The sequence below is a fragment of the Petaurus breviceps genome, unplaced genomic scaffold (assembly GCF_028583685.1).
Source record: "Petaurus breviceps papuanus isolate PSGF00001 unplaced genomic scaffold, PetGlider_PUasm1.0 90515, whole genome shotgun sequence".
NCBI classification, from domain to species: domain Eukaryota; kingdom Metazoa; phylum Chordata; class Mammalia; order Diprotodontia; family Petauridae; genus Petaurus; species Petaurus breviceps.
Window position 1 is genome coordinate 2,068,102 of NW_027187269.1, and position 17,421 is coordinate 2,085,522.

General features: G+C 37.2%; 1 protein-coding gene across 3 annotated transcripts in view; it reads right to left on the reverse strand.

The window, feature by feature from the left end:
- Positions 1-15,351, reverse strand: part of TLR8 (toll like receptor 8) — a 20,003-nt gene extending 4,652 nt beyond the window's left edge. For 2 of the 3 annotated variants that reach the window (XM_069062977.1, XM_069062976.1), the window contains exon 1: positions 15,114-15,350. The gene's annotated coding sequence lies outside the window, so the exon portion shown is untranslated. Of the gene's footprint in view, positions 1-15,113 lie in introns of all 3 variants that reach the window. The other variant, XM_069062978.1, reaches the window with a different exon arrangement.
- Positions 15,352-17,421: the final 2,070 nt, after the last annotated feature.

The following is a 17,421-nucleotide window of genomic DNA, read 5'->3' on the forward strand; positions in this document are numbered from 1 at the left end:
GAGAGAGAGAGAGAGAGAGAGAGAGAGAGAGAGAGAGAGAGAGAGAGGTGGGGTGGAGGAGAAAGAGAGTTTGAGAAAGAGTAATTCTGGGCAGAAGAAATCAGTCATTCGGAGGATATATTAAAAACCAGAGAGATTAGAGTCAGGGAAACCAATTATGAGATTATAGCAGTAGTCCAGAGGAGAGGTGGTAAAATTATGAACTAGGATTTTCACTGTGTGAGTGGAAAAGAGAATGTGCATGTAAAAGATGTCATGAAGGTAGAACCACCAGGACATTGCATTTGATTGGGTATGGAGAGGTGAAGTCATGGGAAATATTTGCAGATGACTGAGACTGTGATCCAAGTGCCTGGAAAGATGGTGGTTCCTTCAACGGAAAGAGGGAATTTAGGCAAAGGAGTGGATTTTTTTTAAGAGATTAGAAAGTACATGGGGTAGGGATGAGGGAAGATAATGAGTCCTGTTTTGGACATGTTGAGTTTGAGATACATGTCCATGGAAATGTTAGAAGGCAGTGATAGATACAGATCTCAGGAGTGAAATGAAAGCTAGATGTGTGCATTTGGGAGTAAACTGCAGAGAGATAATAGATAATTGAACACGTGGGAGATGATGAAATCATTCAGAAAGAGAAAGAGAGTGCAATGAGGAAAGAAGACTGGGGTCAGAATAGGACTTTAGGGGACATCCATGTGAAGTCAATCAGCAAGTATCTACTAAGAAACTATTGTGTAAGAAACTATTTCATCGTGAATATAACAAGTGAATCCTTTGCAAGACTGATCAATCTTACTAAGATAAACTTAAATAACAATGCAGATTCCTAGATGGAGAACAGGAATGTTGATGCCAATAAAAGAGGTTTGAAAACTACAGATGGGTCCTTCTTTAACTTGACAAATTTAGAAGAACTACACCTAGAAGATGCAGGCACTGTGCTAAGAGGCAGGGATACAAAGAAAAGTAAAAGACGGGCCTTGCCCACAAGAAGTTTACAGTCCAGTGAAGGAGAAAATGCAATTGAAAATAAAATAAGTTTTCAAAAACCCAACAATATACAAACAAGATATAAAAAGGATAAATTGGGGGTAATCTCAAAGGGAGAACACTAATATTAAGGAGGCCTGGGAAAGGCTTTTTGTAGGTGGGATGTTAGCAGAAACTTGAATAAAGGCAGGGAAACTGGGAGGTGGAGATGAGGAGGGAGAGATCCAGGCATGGGGACTCCAGTGAAGATGCTTAGTGTGAGGAGATGAAGTGTCTTGTTTGAGGAACAGCTAGGAGACCAGTGTCACTGAATCACAGAGTAAGTGGAGAAGAGGAAGATGTGAGAAGCCTGGAAAGGTAGGAAGAGGCCAAGTTATGTTGGGCTTTAAAAACCAAATAGAGATTTTTACATTTGATCTTGCCACTGGAGTTTACTGAATAGGCAGGGCTGATATGGTCAGATGTATGTTTTAGTAATAATCAGTTTGACAGCTACTCTCTACAAAAGGGTGGTTGTGGATCTGACAAAGGATACTGAAAAGAAGCAGGTGTATGGGTAAGAAGAACACAAGGAGAATGTGTCATAGCTCAGAGTGGAGAGTGTTTAGTATGGAAGGAGTGAGTGTTCATCACGGTCAAAAAGGAGGAAGACTGCAAAAGTAGCATTAGATTTAGCAGGTCAGAGAATGTTGGTAACCTTAGAGGGAGAAGTTATCCCTTTCACATTGTGACTTTCCCCATCATGATTTCGATATATCGTGGGTCAATGCAAGAAATTAAATGGGAATTTCGGGGGGAGATTTGTGGAAGCCTCAGACAACATGACTGCAGATAAAACAGAAAAAGTTTAGAAACTCAGAAATGCATGAAATATGTGAATAGTACTGTGTAATAGCATATTTTATCTTTTAATACTGTAAATTCCCCATAAAAGAAAAAGAAAAAATTCAGACCTTCTCTGGAATGAAGGGAGAACCTAAAAATTTTACACATATTTTCCACATCATGGGGGGTGCCATGCCTTTAACCCCCTTGATTTGGAAGGGATAACTATTTTCAGTTGAAGCATGGGGTCAAAAGACAAACTGAATTTCTTGAGAAGAAAATGGGAGGTGATGTGAGGTGTTAAGTACAAACAACTTTTTCCAAGAGGCAATGCTTATTTTACAGATGACAAACCAGAGACCCAGAGTGTTTAAATAATTTGCCCAATGTCAAACAAGCAGCAAATGGTAAAGCTTAAACCCTGGTCATATAATTGTTATTATTATTAATAGTTAACATTTATATAGTACTTACTCTGTGTCAGGCCCTGTGCTTCACAATTATTATCTCAACAACCCTCACAACAACCCTGGAAGGTAAGTGCCATTGTTATCCTCACTTTTCAAATGAGGAAACTGAAGCAAAAGGAACTTAAGTGACTTGCCCAGGGTCACACAGCTAGTAAGAGTATGAGACTGGATTTGAACTCAAGTTTTCCTGGATTGAGGCTTGGTGCTATATCCACTGTACCACCTAACATCCCCAAAATAATAGTGACTAATATTTATGTAGCACTTACTATGTGCCCAGCACTGTGTTAAGTGTACTACAAATATCATCTCATTTGATCCTCAGAGCACTCTTGGGGACTGGGTGCTACTATTCTCTTAATTTTACTGCTGAAGAAACAAGTTAGGATAGGAAAGAAAAAGGATCCTTTCTTGACTACCCATAGTAGTATCTTCCTGTGCTAAAAGGGCAGTTGTTGATCAGTTTTCATACCTTATCTCTCAAAAAAAAAAAAGACTTTAAACAGATCTGCATATAACCACATTTCTAGAAGACCATTTGAGTACAGAGAATTTGGCCAATCCAAGGAAAAACATAATTTCTATATAATTGATTTATTCAACAGATGTGTTCCAGAAATGAAGTTTTATGAAATTATGAAATTAAGTTTTAAATTTTTTGGTTTTTGTTAAATGAAACTTTTATAAAAATAATTTACATAAGTAGACTTGAATGACAACCTAGTGCCTAAATAGTGCCTTGAATAGGGCAGGAGTCTAATAAATGTTGAAGTGAGCAATTAAACCTCCTTATAAGTGAACATTCAAATATTAAATTCATATTACAAATATAATTTATATTCCATAAATATGTGACATAGTTGTTATTCTAGATACAGAACTCCTAGTAATATTTTTTTTTAACTTACAAATGGATTTCTTAATAAAATCACATTGGGGAGAATTTTTGCCATCAGTGGCAACATGCAAGGGTTTGAATTTCTGCCATAGCCAAGTGACTGCAGTCCATGCTTAAAGGGCAGGCTAATCTGCCTTCTAGAAACAATGAGTAAGGGCTCTACATCCTCAACTCTATCTCCTGGCTTTCTTCAAGTCCTCACTAAAAAGCTCATCTTCGACTTTCCTGAATCAAGGATCCTAATGCCTTCCCTTAGTGATTATTTCTAATTTATCCTGCATGTAACTTATCTGTACATATTTCTTTGCATGTTGTCTCTTTCATTAGACCATGGACTGTATTTGATCTTTTGGTTTTTTTTATTCCCAAAACTTACAGAATTTGCATGGCAATATATAATAAATGCTTAATGAGTGACCCAGACATGACATGGGGTCAGTTGATAAAGTTGATCAAGAAGTTCACTGTTATATTATAGCCATCTTACTTCCTCACTAAACCGGATAGGCAGCTAATACACAACTATTGTTATATAATTCTGATATCCCTTTAGGAATTCTCAGCTATTCTCTCTCCCTCACTGCTCACATTCATTCAGTTGCTAAACCCTTTCTTTTTTTCTCCCTTAAAAAAAAACTTTATTAAAAAATTACTTTATGATCTTATTCTATTATCACTCTTATACAAGACTGGAAAAGAAAATACTGGCTAATTTTATGGCTTTAAAGCAGATTCCAGAAATATCACCAATGGGACTCTTTTTTTTTTTTTTTAAAGCAATCAGGGTTAAGTAACTTGCTCAACGTTACATGGCCCGTTATTTCTGGGTGTGGTGCTAAGTATCAGAGCCTAGATTCGATCCCAAGTCATCCCAACACTGGGGCCGGTGCTCTTACTCGCTGTGCTACCTCGCCGCCCCCCAATGTGACTCTTACTATCAAATATAGCCACCAAAACTTCATTCTTTTCTCCTCCATTCAAGTTTAAAGCAACAATCACCGGAAACTGGAATCCAATTCAGTATCGCTTGATTTTGTGATTGTCTTCCATTTTGTAAGTTGGGCCTTGCTTTATTGTAAAATCATATGATTATGGGGAATTAAAATGTTGAGATAATTCTGAAAAACTGGGGTAAAGGGACGGACTACAATATGTTCTGTACATCTTGTGGTATCTTTTCGTAATAACCACAGGATGTTCTAGAAATAATCACAAAATTTGTAAGACCCTGGCCAATCAGAGAGAATGCCCACATTACTCAAGATTGTGTAAGTTGATTGATTACTTATTTTTGCCTATAAGAAAGCTTTATTAATTGCCAGATGGCATCCGTGTGCCTTCTGAGAGGCCTTGGACCAATTTGTTGTACAACTGCTAGCCTAAATAGATACAGTCAGATTTTATTGCCTCAGTCCTAATCAATTTCATTGTTAAGCCATGCAGTAGGTCAGGAGAAGGACCCTGGCTGGCCCTCAGGACAGCCTCTTAGAAGAATTCAGTAGAGTGCATTGAGGGAGTTCTCTATGAAGGACTGCCCCAGAGGTCAGACTTTCCCTCAATCTCAATGTCAGTTTTCTGAACTAAGGTAATCCCTGGGGAAGGGGAATTCCTTCTATAGGTAGGGGAATCCCTTCTATAAGTAGGTTCTATAGTAATGGAGTCCATTAAGGGAATAAAACCAAGAGAAGATGCTTATGGGAATAATGGGATTCAGTAGTAGCATGTTGAAAGGAACTTGAATGAAAAGAAATTTCTCACATCTTGGAATCAGGGAGAGCTCCTGGTTCAAATAGGAATGACAAAAAAAAAAAAACAACATCACATTGTGTGAAATTTTGTGTAAAAATGCAAGGTATTCAGTTAATAAATTATTCTGGCCTAAATATGGCACTTTTGATTATTGTTTATTAAAGGTACTGAGATTGGTCATTGAACAACCCCTATCAAATGAACTATTGGTTTGCTGGAATGCCCTATCTAAAGGGTCATGCCCTCTGTTCCTTAAAAGGGCTTATTTTTTTTTGTCAAATTAAAGATTTTGAGACTGTTTTTGAGAAAATGTACACACTGACTTTTGATTAAACTTTCAATGAATGATGATAAGAAGGAAAAGCTTGGGAGGCAAGAACATCTATGTGTCTGTCATAATATTTCTGTGTAACTTCTTCCTATGGCCTGATCAGCCAAAGGAAAAATAATCTGTTTTTTTTCTGAGGAACTTTAAAAGCACACCAAAAGGAACTCCTCTCTCTCTTTGCCTTTTTTTACTCAGATCTAGCTAGAAGGGCAGACAAGAGAGTTAGATAAGAAGGAAGAGAATCTTTGTTCCTAGTATGTAGGAATTTATGGCATTGTAATTTAATTAGAAACTATATTTGTGACTGAAATGAAAATTCTCTACTGTAAATTTACAAATTTTATAAATGCTAAAATAGTGAATTTGTTTTAAGAATAAAACTGTGAAAGTTTTCATAAAAAGGAGCAAGGTGATTTTATTGATAAGAAACCGAAGTTCCAAAGTGAATGAATTTGCAGGGGATTTTTGAAAATCAAAAGGACCTGAAGCTAGTTTGTTAACTCTTCTTTTAACTATGAAAAGACAGAAATTTGTTTAAATGAGTAGGCAATCTGAAAAGTAAGTAAAATTTGATGTATTTTCTTCTGTGAATGATATTATTTGGGTAAACTAGAACCAAAGTCACCTAAAGAAATTGGAACTATGCATTTGTTGGGGCAGCTATGTGGTGCAGTGGACAGAGTGCTGGCTCTAGAGTCAGGAAGATTCATCTTCCTGACTTCAAATCCAGCCTCAGATACTTCCTAGCTGTGAGACCCTGGGCAAGACACTTAGTTCTATTTGCTTTAGTTTCCTCATCTGTAAAATGAGCTAGAGAAGGAAATAGCAAACCACTTCAGTATCTCTGCCAAGAAAACCCCAAATAGGATCATGAAGAGTTGAATATGACTGAACAACAAGAAGAAGAAAGGTTTATAATAAAAGATAGTACTTTTGTTGAAGTTGTGTGTCTTGAATTTGATATTTAATCTCTGTGCTTTTATGTAGGCTCTCCTCCATGTACGTATTTATTCCTTCTCATCTTTGCCTTTTAGAATTCCTAGCTAAGAGTCTGGGGTTCAGTGCAGGTGTCACCTCCTGCATGAATCCTTTCTTGATTCCTTCTTCTATCCATTTATGTACATATTGCATATCATAAAGTCTTCCTGTAGAATGTAAGTGCCTTGAAGGCAAGCAGAAATTAGTTTTTGTCTTTGTACCCCCAGTGTCTAGCATAGGTAATTTTGTTGTTGTTCAGTCATTTTTTGGAGTTCTCTTGGCAAAAGTACTGGAATGGTTTGCCATTTTTTTCTCCAGCTCATTTTATTGGTGAGGAACTGAAGCAAATAGAGTTAAGTGACTTGCCCAGGGTCACATAGATAGTAAGTGTTTAAAGCCAGATTTGAACTCAGGAAGATGAGACTTCCTGACTCCAAGCTCAGCACTCTATACATTATGCCACCTAGCTGCCCAGCCGACTAAATAGCTACATGTTAAAAGTAGGTTGAATTGAATTGTTTATGAGGGAAAAGGAAGATGGGAGAGGAAAGACACAGAATACAGAGACTTGTCCAAAAGTTTAATGGTTTGCCTTGGTGGGACCACCAGTCAAATATGGGTTGAACTGGATACCCATAAGGTAGCTAGATGCTGGGCACGGAGTCAGGAAGACCTGAGTTAAAATCTGGCCTCAGAAATTTGCTAGCTATGTGACCCTTGGCAAATCATTTAATCTGCCTACCTCAGTTTCCTCAACTGTAAAATGCTATTCTTATATTAACATCTTCCTCCCAGAGTTGTTAGGAGGATCAAATGAGGTATTTATAAAGCTTTTGTCACAGTACCTGACACATAGTAGGCACTTAATAAGAGCTTGTTTCATTTTTTTCCTTTCCCCTCAATATGTCTGTCCTTCACTTTCTCCCCCCTCCCTCCCTCTTTTTTCCTTTCTTCCCTATCTCCTTTCCTCCTGCCTTCCTATCTGCTCTAAGATTTTGTAATTCTGAGTAGTTCATTGGGATTCTTTTAGTTCTAACACTGTATGATTTATTTATTTATTTAAAGCAATCGGGGTTAAGTAACTTGCTGAAGGTTACACGGCCAGGTGTTTCTGGGTAGGTGCTAAGTGTCTGAGCCCGGGATTTGATCTCCAGATCATTCCAACACTGGAGCCCGTGCTCTTACTCACTGTGCTACCTGGCCGCCCCGACTGTATGATTTATAAAGACAGTTCATGGATGGATCCAGAACTACCAGGAAATCCTGTTTGTCTCAATGTACTCCAAGAAGAAGACCTTATGCCTCACTAGTATCCTAATATATCAACTAAAGAATCAAAGGTTTTAATGACTAGACCTTTCTAAGATCTATTTCAACACATTAGGGACTGCCTTAGCATACATAGGGGAAAAATTTTCTTCAGGAAATGATAACTCATGCAAAAGGGGAAAAAACTCTGTAACTTCTTTAAAATATAGCTGTATAGCTGCAAGCAGTTACAAACATAATTATTTCCTAATTTGGGTTGTCTTACTTTTTCTTCTTCTTCTTTCTTTTTTCTTCAACAATTTTCTTTAACTTTTCATCAACATAAACACTTCTTTGAGAAACACTCTGGTTTAGTGACCAGAGAGCTGGCTTTAGAGTCAGAAAGACTCAGGTTCCATTCCCTTTTGTCCCCTAATCCCCCAACAAATGCTCTCCAGAAACTCTTGTGTTATAGAAGAGCAGCCAATCTTTATTGGGAACTATGATAGTTCTGATTGGTACAGAAGTAGTACACATTCCTCAGCACTTTTAGGGTTTGCAAAAGGTACTTTATATATTTGTTTGGTCTTCACATTAGCCCTGTGATATAGGGCTTTTTATAGATGAAGAAATTGAGTCAATGTTTAGGAATGACCTAGGTATGGCAACAGATGTCTAGGTAGGTCACCTCTATTTGGCTTCTTACCCATATCTATCAAATATACAAGTGATCCTCATGGGATATTTGATATATAGATAACTGGAGATTCCAGGGATCATGTAGATCAGTTTGGTCACTTGGATGCTGGAACTTATTAGTGGGCATTTGAGAAGAGATAAATCCAAGTAGGGGTGTCATTGGAGTCTACTGACAATCTTGCTATCAAAATCAAACTACCTTTACATGGTACTAAATAAAATAGAGATTTGGCAGTTGTCAGCTTATTAGATAAACAAGAGGTAATGTGGAGTAATGGACAAATTCCTAGATGTGGAGTCAGAAAGGCCTGTAGGCTCAAATTTGCCTCTGACATATATTCTCTCCATGACCAAAACTCAGTCTGTCACTTAAATGCTTAGACAACTCTCTAAGACTCTTAAGTTGTGGAAAAGTTGCCAATTTGCATAGCAGGAGTATTCAAACCAGAGGTTTCTTACACTGATGAAATAATATATCTGTACCCCTCTCCATTTATTAGATAATTTGGGTTTCAAAGAGAAGGCTACTGTATACTTTACTTGCCTTTACTTTACTTTATATATTTTGTATATATATTGTATACTTTACTTTACTTATATATTGATTAAATTAACCAGATATGGTTATTTGCTTCATTTTACAAAGATATTCATCTTAAGTATAGCTTAAAGAGTATATAGCTTAAAAGTATAGCTTAAAACACACTGGTTTTAAAGTTCATGTACAAAATAACAACTACTTAAAACCACCTGAAAGTTAAAACGTATCAAAGTTTTACTGACTAATCATTGATTCAGAGTCATTGTACCCATCTATTTAAATCTGACATATTTTAAAAAATCATTTTTATTGGGGACAGAGTCAAGATGGAGGAGTAAAAGCAGGAACTTGCTTGAGCTCCCGCTCCAACCACCTCTAATACCTGTAAAAAAAATGACTCTAAACAAGTTTTAGAGCTACAGAACCCACAAAGTGACAGAGACAAACAAATCACCTGCTGAAGGCAGCCTAGCAGGCCAACAGGAACTATCTATTGCACCAAGCTGGGAGCTGAGCGCAGTCCCACATGAGTTGTGCTGGCCCAAACTTGCAGCCCAGACTGTCTGGAGCAGATTTCAGGAGAGTGAATCACCAGCAGCTGTGGTGGTTTTCAGACTTCTCAACCCATAAACGCCAAAGAGAAAGTAAAAGGTCAGTAGGGAACTCTATTGGAACTGGGTGATAGAAGAGAGTGATTCGGTCCCTGCCCCTGGGATGAAAGAGGTGGCAGAGGTGCAATGGCTGCAGCTGCTGTGGCAGGGCTGCCTCCAGAGCTCCTGGCCTGCAGATTGTAGATGGACCAAGCAACCATTCAGAGAGTAGTCACTCTTGCTTTGACTTGCATGAATCTGGGTCGCAGTCTTGGGTGGTGGTCCTGGGATGAGGAATGCTAGCATGCTAGAGCTTGTGGTGATTGTAGAGAGGGCTTCCTCCTCAGAGCTCTGACAACAGCTGTGAAAACTCCAGAAATTTGGAACACAGCTCTCTCCACTCTAGAAGCAGAGTTCTACTGTGGCAAAAAGCTCATAAGTCAAATAATAGGCTGGCAAGATGAGCAAATAGAGGAAGTGCAATCAGACCATAGAATCTTTTTGGGGGGACAAAAAGGATCAAAACATGGAACCAGAAGAAGACAACAAAGTTAAAACTCCTTCATCAAAAGCCTCCAAGAAAAATGTGAATTGGTCACAGGCCATGGAGGAGCTCAAGAAGGATTTTAAAAATCAAGTAAGAGAAGTGGAAGAAAAATCGGGAAGAGAAATGAGAATAATGCAAGAAAATCAGGAAAAGTGAGTCAACAGCTTGCTAAAGGAGACCCAAAAATACTGATAATAACACCTTAAAAAATAGACTAACTCAATGGCAAAAGAGGCCTAAAAAGACAATGAGGAGAAGAATGCCTTAAAAGGTCAAATTGTCCAGATGGAAAAGGAATTTCAAAAACTCTCTGAAGAGAATAATTCCTTCAAAATTAGATTGAAGCAAATGGAAGCTAATGACTTTATGAGAAATCAAGATACTATAAAACAGATCCAAACAAATGAAAAAATAGAAGGCAATGTGAAATATCTCATTGGGAAAAACCACTGACCTAGAAAATAGATCTGGAAGAGATAATTTAAAAAATTATTGGACTATCTGAAATCTATGATAAAAAAAGAGCCTAGAAATCATCCTTCAAGAAGTTCTCAAGGAAAATTGCCCAGATGTTCCAGAAATTCCAAACTTTCAAGATTTTCCCCCACAAAAGAGATAAAATAGCACCTTGGGGCAAACAAAGTGCAGGCAAAAATACATAATAATAGGAGCACAACCGTGGTCTTCTGGGAAAATTTGAGAAGATCAGAAAAAAAAAATCCCAGAACAAGGTTTGGGCCCTGTAAAGAGTAAGTACCTCTTTAGGTAAGTCACTTAACCCCAATTGCCCTCCAAAAAGGAAAAAAAAAGAGTAAATACCTCCAAGTGAGAATCTGTTTCAACAACATGTGGCAAGCCCTGGGGTTAGATGGTTTGAAAGGTTGCTTCAGCCCCATCCACAGGAACTTTAAACCCCCAGCATAGTGAGGGGAGTTGGGTGTCTGAGCCTGAGAAGATCAAAGGAGCCTCTGCTGACAAAGAATGCCAGACCCAGCTATGCTGTGAGGGACTGGGGTGAGAAGGAAAGAGCATACACCCAGTGAGTACAGAAGCAGTGGGGCAGAAAGCTCCTGGCTGTGGGCACTTACAGGAGGTTTGGAAGTTTGGTTTTGGTTCCCGGCTAGAGGGGAGAACTGAAGATCTGGGGCAAGAAGCACCATATCCCATATTCCAGGGCTAGAGGTGATTACAGAAACTAAGCTATTACCACAAAAAATGCACAGGCAAAGGAAAAAGAATCTAACCATAGAAAACTATTATGGGAATAGAGATGACTGGGATTCATCTTCAGAGGAGAATATTGAAGTAAAGAAACCCCCAAAAAGTAACATCAAATGGTAACCTGCCCAAAAAGAATTCATTGAAGATCTTTTAAAAAGACTTTAAAAATCAAATGACAGACATGGAGGAAAAACTTGAAAAACAAAACAAAATAAGAATAATCCACAAAAAACAAGCAGATTATGAAAGGAAAGTCAACCAATTAGAACTGGAGATCCAGAATCTTAAGGAAAAAAATGACTACTTGGAAATTAGAATTTGTCAATATGAAGCCAGTGAAATTATAAGAGATAAAGAAATAATTAACAAAATATGAATAATGAAAAAATAGAAGGGAGAGTGAAACATAAAATAATAGATTTGGAGAATAAATCAAGAAGAGAAAACATAAAAATAATCAGACTAACTGAAAGTTATGATAAAAAAAGAATCTTGATACAGTAATACAAGAAATAATTAAAGAAAATTGTCCTGAAGCATTAGAACAAGGAGGGGAAGTAGAAATAGGAAAAAATCCATTGATCACCACTTTAAAAAGATCCTGTGAGGAAAACTAATGGGAATATTATAGCCAAATTCTAAACCCCCCAGCTCAAGGATAAAATAATTAAAAGCATCATGATTAAAACAATTTAAAATATGATGATTCTACAATTAGAATTACACAAGACCTAGAAGCAGAGACATTAAAGAACCACAGGTCTTGGAATACTATATATCAAAGAGCAAAAGAACTGGGGTTCTGACCAAGTATATCATACCCAGCAAAGTTAAGCATAATCCTGAATAAAAAAAAAATGGATATTTGATCAACTCTCAGACTTTCAAGACTTTGTTAAAAAAAACCAAACAACCTGAACTTAATAGAAGATTTGACATACAAGAGCCAAGAGAAATATAAGGTAAATACCAAAGACTTATTATAAGGGATTCATATGGACAGATTATTTGCTTTTTATATATGTAAAATGTAAAACGTATGTCTAAGATTCTTATTAATAATTGGGTAGCTCATAAGAAAGATTGGGGTAAACTTGAGTATGATATGAAATTAAAAAGTAAAACCATTAAGGAACAACTAAAAAGAGTAATTATTTTATACAAATGAGGTACAAGAGGAAGAATTGATACAGAGGAATTAGATGGGGAGGAGGACTGGTAGTTCTGGTAACTTACTTTCATGGGGAATCATTTTAAGAGGAAACAATACATATATTTAGAAGAGTATAAAGGTCTTCTAAATTCAGAAGAAATAAAATGGTAGGGGAATAAGGATGGGGAGAAGATAAGGGAGGGATCTTTAGAGGGGAAGGTGAAGGAATAGGTAAAAAAAAGGGGGTATAAAAGGGTATTTAGATTTGTGGGAATGGGAAGATGGGGAAGGATCCTTGGACATAGGAGGGCAAGGTAGTGGGTAGAAGTAAAGTAGAGAAGGCAGGAGGGATAGGAAACAAGAGATATAATCATACATAAAAAAGATAGATCAGGAGCAGAATTTGTTTGGGAAAGTATATGCCTATATATGTGTGTATATATGTATATGTATATTATGTGTATCTATATCTGTAGAGAAATATATCCCAAATTAATTGTAGTCTTTGAGGGGGGGCAGAGCAAAGTAAAAGTGCACATCAGAGAACAAAAGAAAACTTACAAGGAAGCAAAGAAAAGATGGACAATTCTCAACACAAGTACTATTTTGGTTTTCTTGAAATGAAAATTTATTGTTACATATTTTGAATTCTCTCTACCATGCACATTGCATACTTTCTTTTTCTTTCTTACTTTGTATTTAAGCTTCAATATTTAAGTTTATGATATATTTTTGTTTCTTTTCTCTATTTTGCATTTGTGTTCTGGCCTTTGAATCTAAAAGAAGAGAAATCCTTACAATTTAAATGTGTTTCTTTTAAAATTAAATAGACTTCACAATGGAGAAACTGAGGCAGATAGTGTTTAAGTGACTTGCCCAAGGTCACACAGCTAGTATGTATCTGAGACTAGATTTGAATTCAGGTCTTCCTGATCCCAGGTCTTCTACCCACCACTTCCAAAAGTAGTTTTTAAAGACCATTCATCTAGAAAGAAATCCCCACTTGCTGTATACTCTGATATTCCAGAGAAAGGAAATATTTCATGAGACTCTTTTCTCTTCCATTGCTTCTCTGCGGACTTCTCTTAATGCCTCTCAAAGTGCAAAGGATAGAGTGCCAAGTAGTGAGAATATTTTCTTTTAGTGTTAGTTCATTTCTCAAAGGGGAAGTTATGATAAGGGGTAAGAAAAGAAGGAAAGAAGGGAAAGGAAGGGGAAGAAGACTTGAAACTTCCCTAGGTTATTGTGAGAATTAAATGGGATATTTAAAAAATACTATATAAATGCTAGCTATTATTATGATGATGAAAAGGGGAGGAAAAGTAGGGGACTATTATTATTAACAAAAGTAGAAGTAGTGGATTATCAGGGTGTGCAAGTTGAAATCTACATAAAGAGAACAAGATCAGAAGTAGGTGTTGCTTGAATCTCACATTCATCTAAACCAGTCATAGGAGGGAAGAGCAGACACACACATGCATTCAATTAATCATAGAAACTAACTAAAAGGAACAAGGAAAAAGGAAAGGAAGGAATAAGAGGAATACTTAAGGAGGGATCAGTCATAAACAAAATAGACCCTAAACTTAGAAGGTGAATTATGATGAAGGACTTAAGGGAAAAAAAGAAAGGACAAGTGTCTGTGACATGGAGGGGCATGGGGAGCAAAGAGGGAAAAAAATGTAAGAGAATAGGATAGAGGAAAAATAAACAATTTATGATCATAGCAGAATGTGAATGTCATGAAAACACCCAAGGAAAGCAAAATGGAGTAGAAAGCAACATCAGGCAACATGTTATTTACAAGAAACACTTGAAAATTAAAAAGTCACACAGAGTTAAAATTAGTGGCTGGAGAAAAATCTGTTATACTCCAGATGAACTTAAAAAAGCAGAGGTAGCACTCATTACCTCAGACAAAGCAAAAGCAAAAAATAAACTTGATTAAAAGAGATAAATGGGGAAACTATATTTTGTTTAAAGGTACTGCAAACAATGAATTGATATCAAGCTTTAACATATATGCATCAAATGAATAGTTTATAAACATTGAATATTATCTCTAAACATTGACCTTTATCCCTAGTCTCCGGCTACATGCTTAGTTAAAGTTCCTTGGGATATTATTTTGATCTCAGTAAGAGTTAGGGAGAATTTGTCTTCTATCATATGGGAAACAAAATTTCCCCGGCATGGCTCTGGAAGGGGTGTTGTTAATACCTTGCCAAACAAAAATGGAAAAATCAAGCTGAATTTCTTTACTGTAATTTTCAAAGAATCATAAAATCTCAGAGTCAGAAAGGACTTCAGAAGCCAGCTAGTCCAACTTATAACTGCTCAAGAATCTCTTCTGCCATTCTTCTTTTGGCTAGTTCTAATATTAGGAAATTTTTCCTTACATCAATCCTAAATCTACCTCTTCATAATGCCCTCCTCTCCCTGTTTTCAATTTTGTTTTATATTCATAAGAATAAATCTAATCCCTCTTACCTGAGATAGTTTCTCAGACACTGGAAGACAGACATCAATGTCCCCCCATAAGTCTTCTCTTACCCAAGCTGAACATTCCTAGTTCATTCACACAATATTATCAACAATTTTACTGTCTTCCTGATTAAATAAACATGATCATCAGCATTTTGAATTTCAGAATTTAGTCTCAGGATCATATGAGCTGACATAAAATAAAGAGAATTTATAGGTGGACATTATGATAAGAACAGAATTTGAACTGAGATCTTAACTTTTCCTAACTGTTCTTGTCTAAGCAATCATGATCTATCTTTAATATAGTTTGTATTATGACAGAATAGTATTTTCATTCAAGAAATTACAATATGGGTATTGCTAATGTTTAAATAAAAGAGGAGACTTACCCTGTTGGGAGTTTTTTCATTAATGTTCTTTACGTGTTTTCTTGTCCCTGGAACTTGTTGGGATAAGGATTGCCAAGGCTAACGAAACACTGAGAGAAAGCAAACCAACTCACTTTCAGAAATTAGTTTCTCTACAAGCAGCAGAACCAGCTTTGTTATTTGCAGAAGTTTACAAGGCAAGAAGGAAGTGGAGGTTACTTAACTGTCACAAAAATAATCTTTTTTTAACTGGACCAGTTCAAAAATAAATCTGAAAACTGAAGCTGCAAAAAGGGCTGGATTTAAAATATACCCCTCCCTAGACTTTGCTCGGAGTCAGGACCATAATGATAATAATTTTAGAAAAAATAGTGAATGTAATTTTAAAATAAAGGTGAAATTAAAAATGTGATCTACACGGATTCTTTAAGAAGAAATATAGACCTTTAAATAACCTGTGACTATGGGTCCGTGGTCTAATCAGTCAACAGGTTTTAATACTCCCAACCACTGGTTTGTAGGCTGAGCATGGGGAGGTTATCTTGTTTTCCCTATGCCTGGTTTTATCAGCTATAAAATGAAGAAAATAAATAACCCTGACTTCCCAATAGCACGCTAAGAAATGGTCATAAAAAAGCAATTGCCAAGTTCCCTGCATTTGAAATGTATATGAATAACTTTGTCAGGACTGTAAGAAAGGTAGAACCTAGGCAGCCCCATCTCTTATCTAAACAACAACAGTCTGTAGTTCGTTCATCCTAGTATAATAAATTATGGCATGCCAGGTTGGGTTGTAAATGTTTGCTTTTAACTCATCTTTTTAACCATGGGAAAGTTGTAAAAGTTTAATATTTATTTCCCTTCATTACAAACAAATATAATAAAATAAACCTCTAATGATTGTTTTGCTTGTGACTTCGCTGATGTAAGAGACTCTCAGTGTGGAAACTGCCATCATCATGGAGGCAGCCTGTTACAATGGATAGAATAGTGGCTGTGGAGGGAGCTGGAGGTTCTGGGTTCAAATCTCCCTCTTATGTGCATGTAAGTAAGTCACTTAACTTCCTTGGGCCTCTACTTTCTCATCTGTAAAATTAGGGAGTTGGAATTAGATGACCTCTTAAGTCCCTTCCAAGTGTAGGTCTATTATCTATGCAAACCAGCAATGTATCTCTGTCTCTTAAAAGTCTTAGACATTGAGAAGGGCATTGAAAAAGTCTAGGGCACTGAGAAGTTAGTGACCTGTGTGCCAGGTCATACAGATAGATAGTATGTACAATGGAAAAACAAATTCTTTGGAACCAACTGTATGAGAGACTTCTGAGCCACTGCTAAATAGCTATGCTGGGACCAAAGCTGATTTCCAGACATGATAAATGGAAACATCAAATATATATTTGCCAGATATGTGCCTTCTGGATACAAAGAAACACAAAGCAGACTTAATTGAATTTGTCTTTATTTATCCTTCTCTTTGCCAATCAAAGTCAGGTTGGTGAGACAATGTAGTATAGCGTGTAGAGCTCTGGAGTCAGGAACATCCAAATTCTGCCTCAGACACATACCAATTATTTAACCCTGGGCAAATCTCTTAAATTTTCTCAGCCTCTTGCTCATCTACAGAATGAGAGAGTCGAACATGATGACCACAAGGTTTTAGGGTGGATAATAAGGTACTACACTTATTGGGGAAGAAGGAGGGTGACCTCAAGCCCGTAGATGACCACAGCAAGGATCTGGACAGGATGGAGTAAACTTTGAGGGAGGCAGAAGTGGTTCCTGAGTGATGTGGACAAAGGGAAGAAGGTCTAAAAGTGCCAGTGAGGATCAAAACTTATGATAACTCTTCCTCTTGGCTCTGTGTACTGTGGGTGGGGGGGTGGTGGTGAAAGAAGGACCAGTCAGCCTTGGAAGGGATACCAAGAGATGTTGGTGTTTTCAATAAAGCTAGATTTCAGTGAGCACCAGAACATAGAAGGAAATTGAGAGGGAGGGATCTAGGATGAAAGGAAGTTTAATGATGGAGGAAAGTTCCAGAGGTCACAATGGAGGGTAAGATGGGGGAAAGCTAGGGCTGAGTTTATTATTGGCGTATGGACATGGGCAACCAAATGCTTTCATGATCTATCCCCACATTGATCTTACATCAATCTCCAGTGTCCCATGTAGTACAGATCCCCAGGCTAGTAGTGTGGTCAGGGGAACTGTGACCTATTTTTAAAGATGTGCCCTTAGGAGAAGGGTATGAATAACCATGACTCTGGCTTTCCAGTGGCCTAATGAGGGGGGTTGGGCTGGTTAGGCAGCAGGCACTACTTGGGGTGGGGGT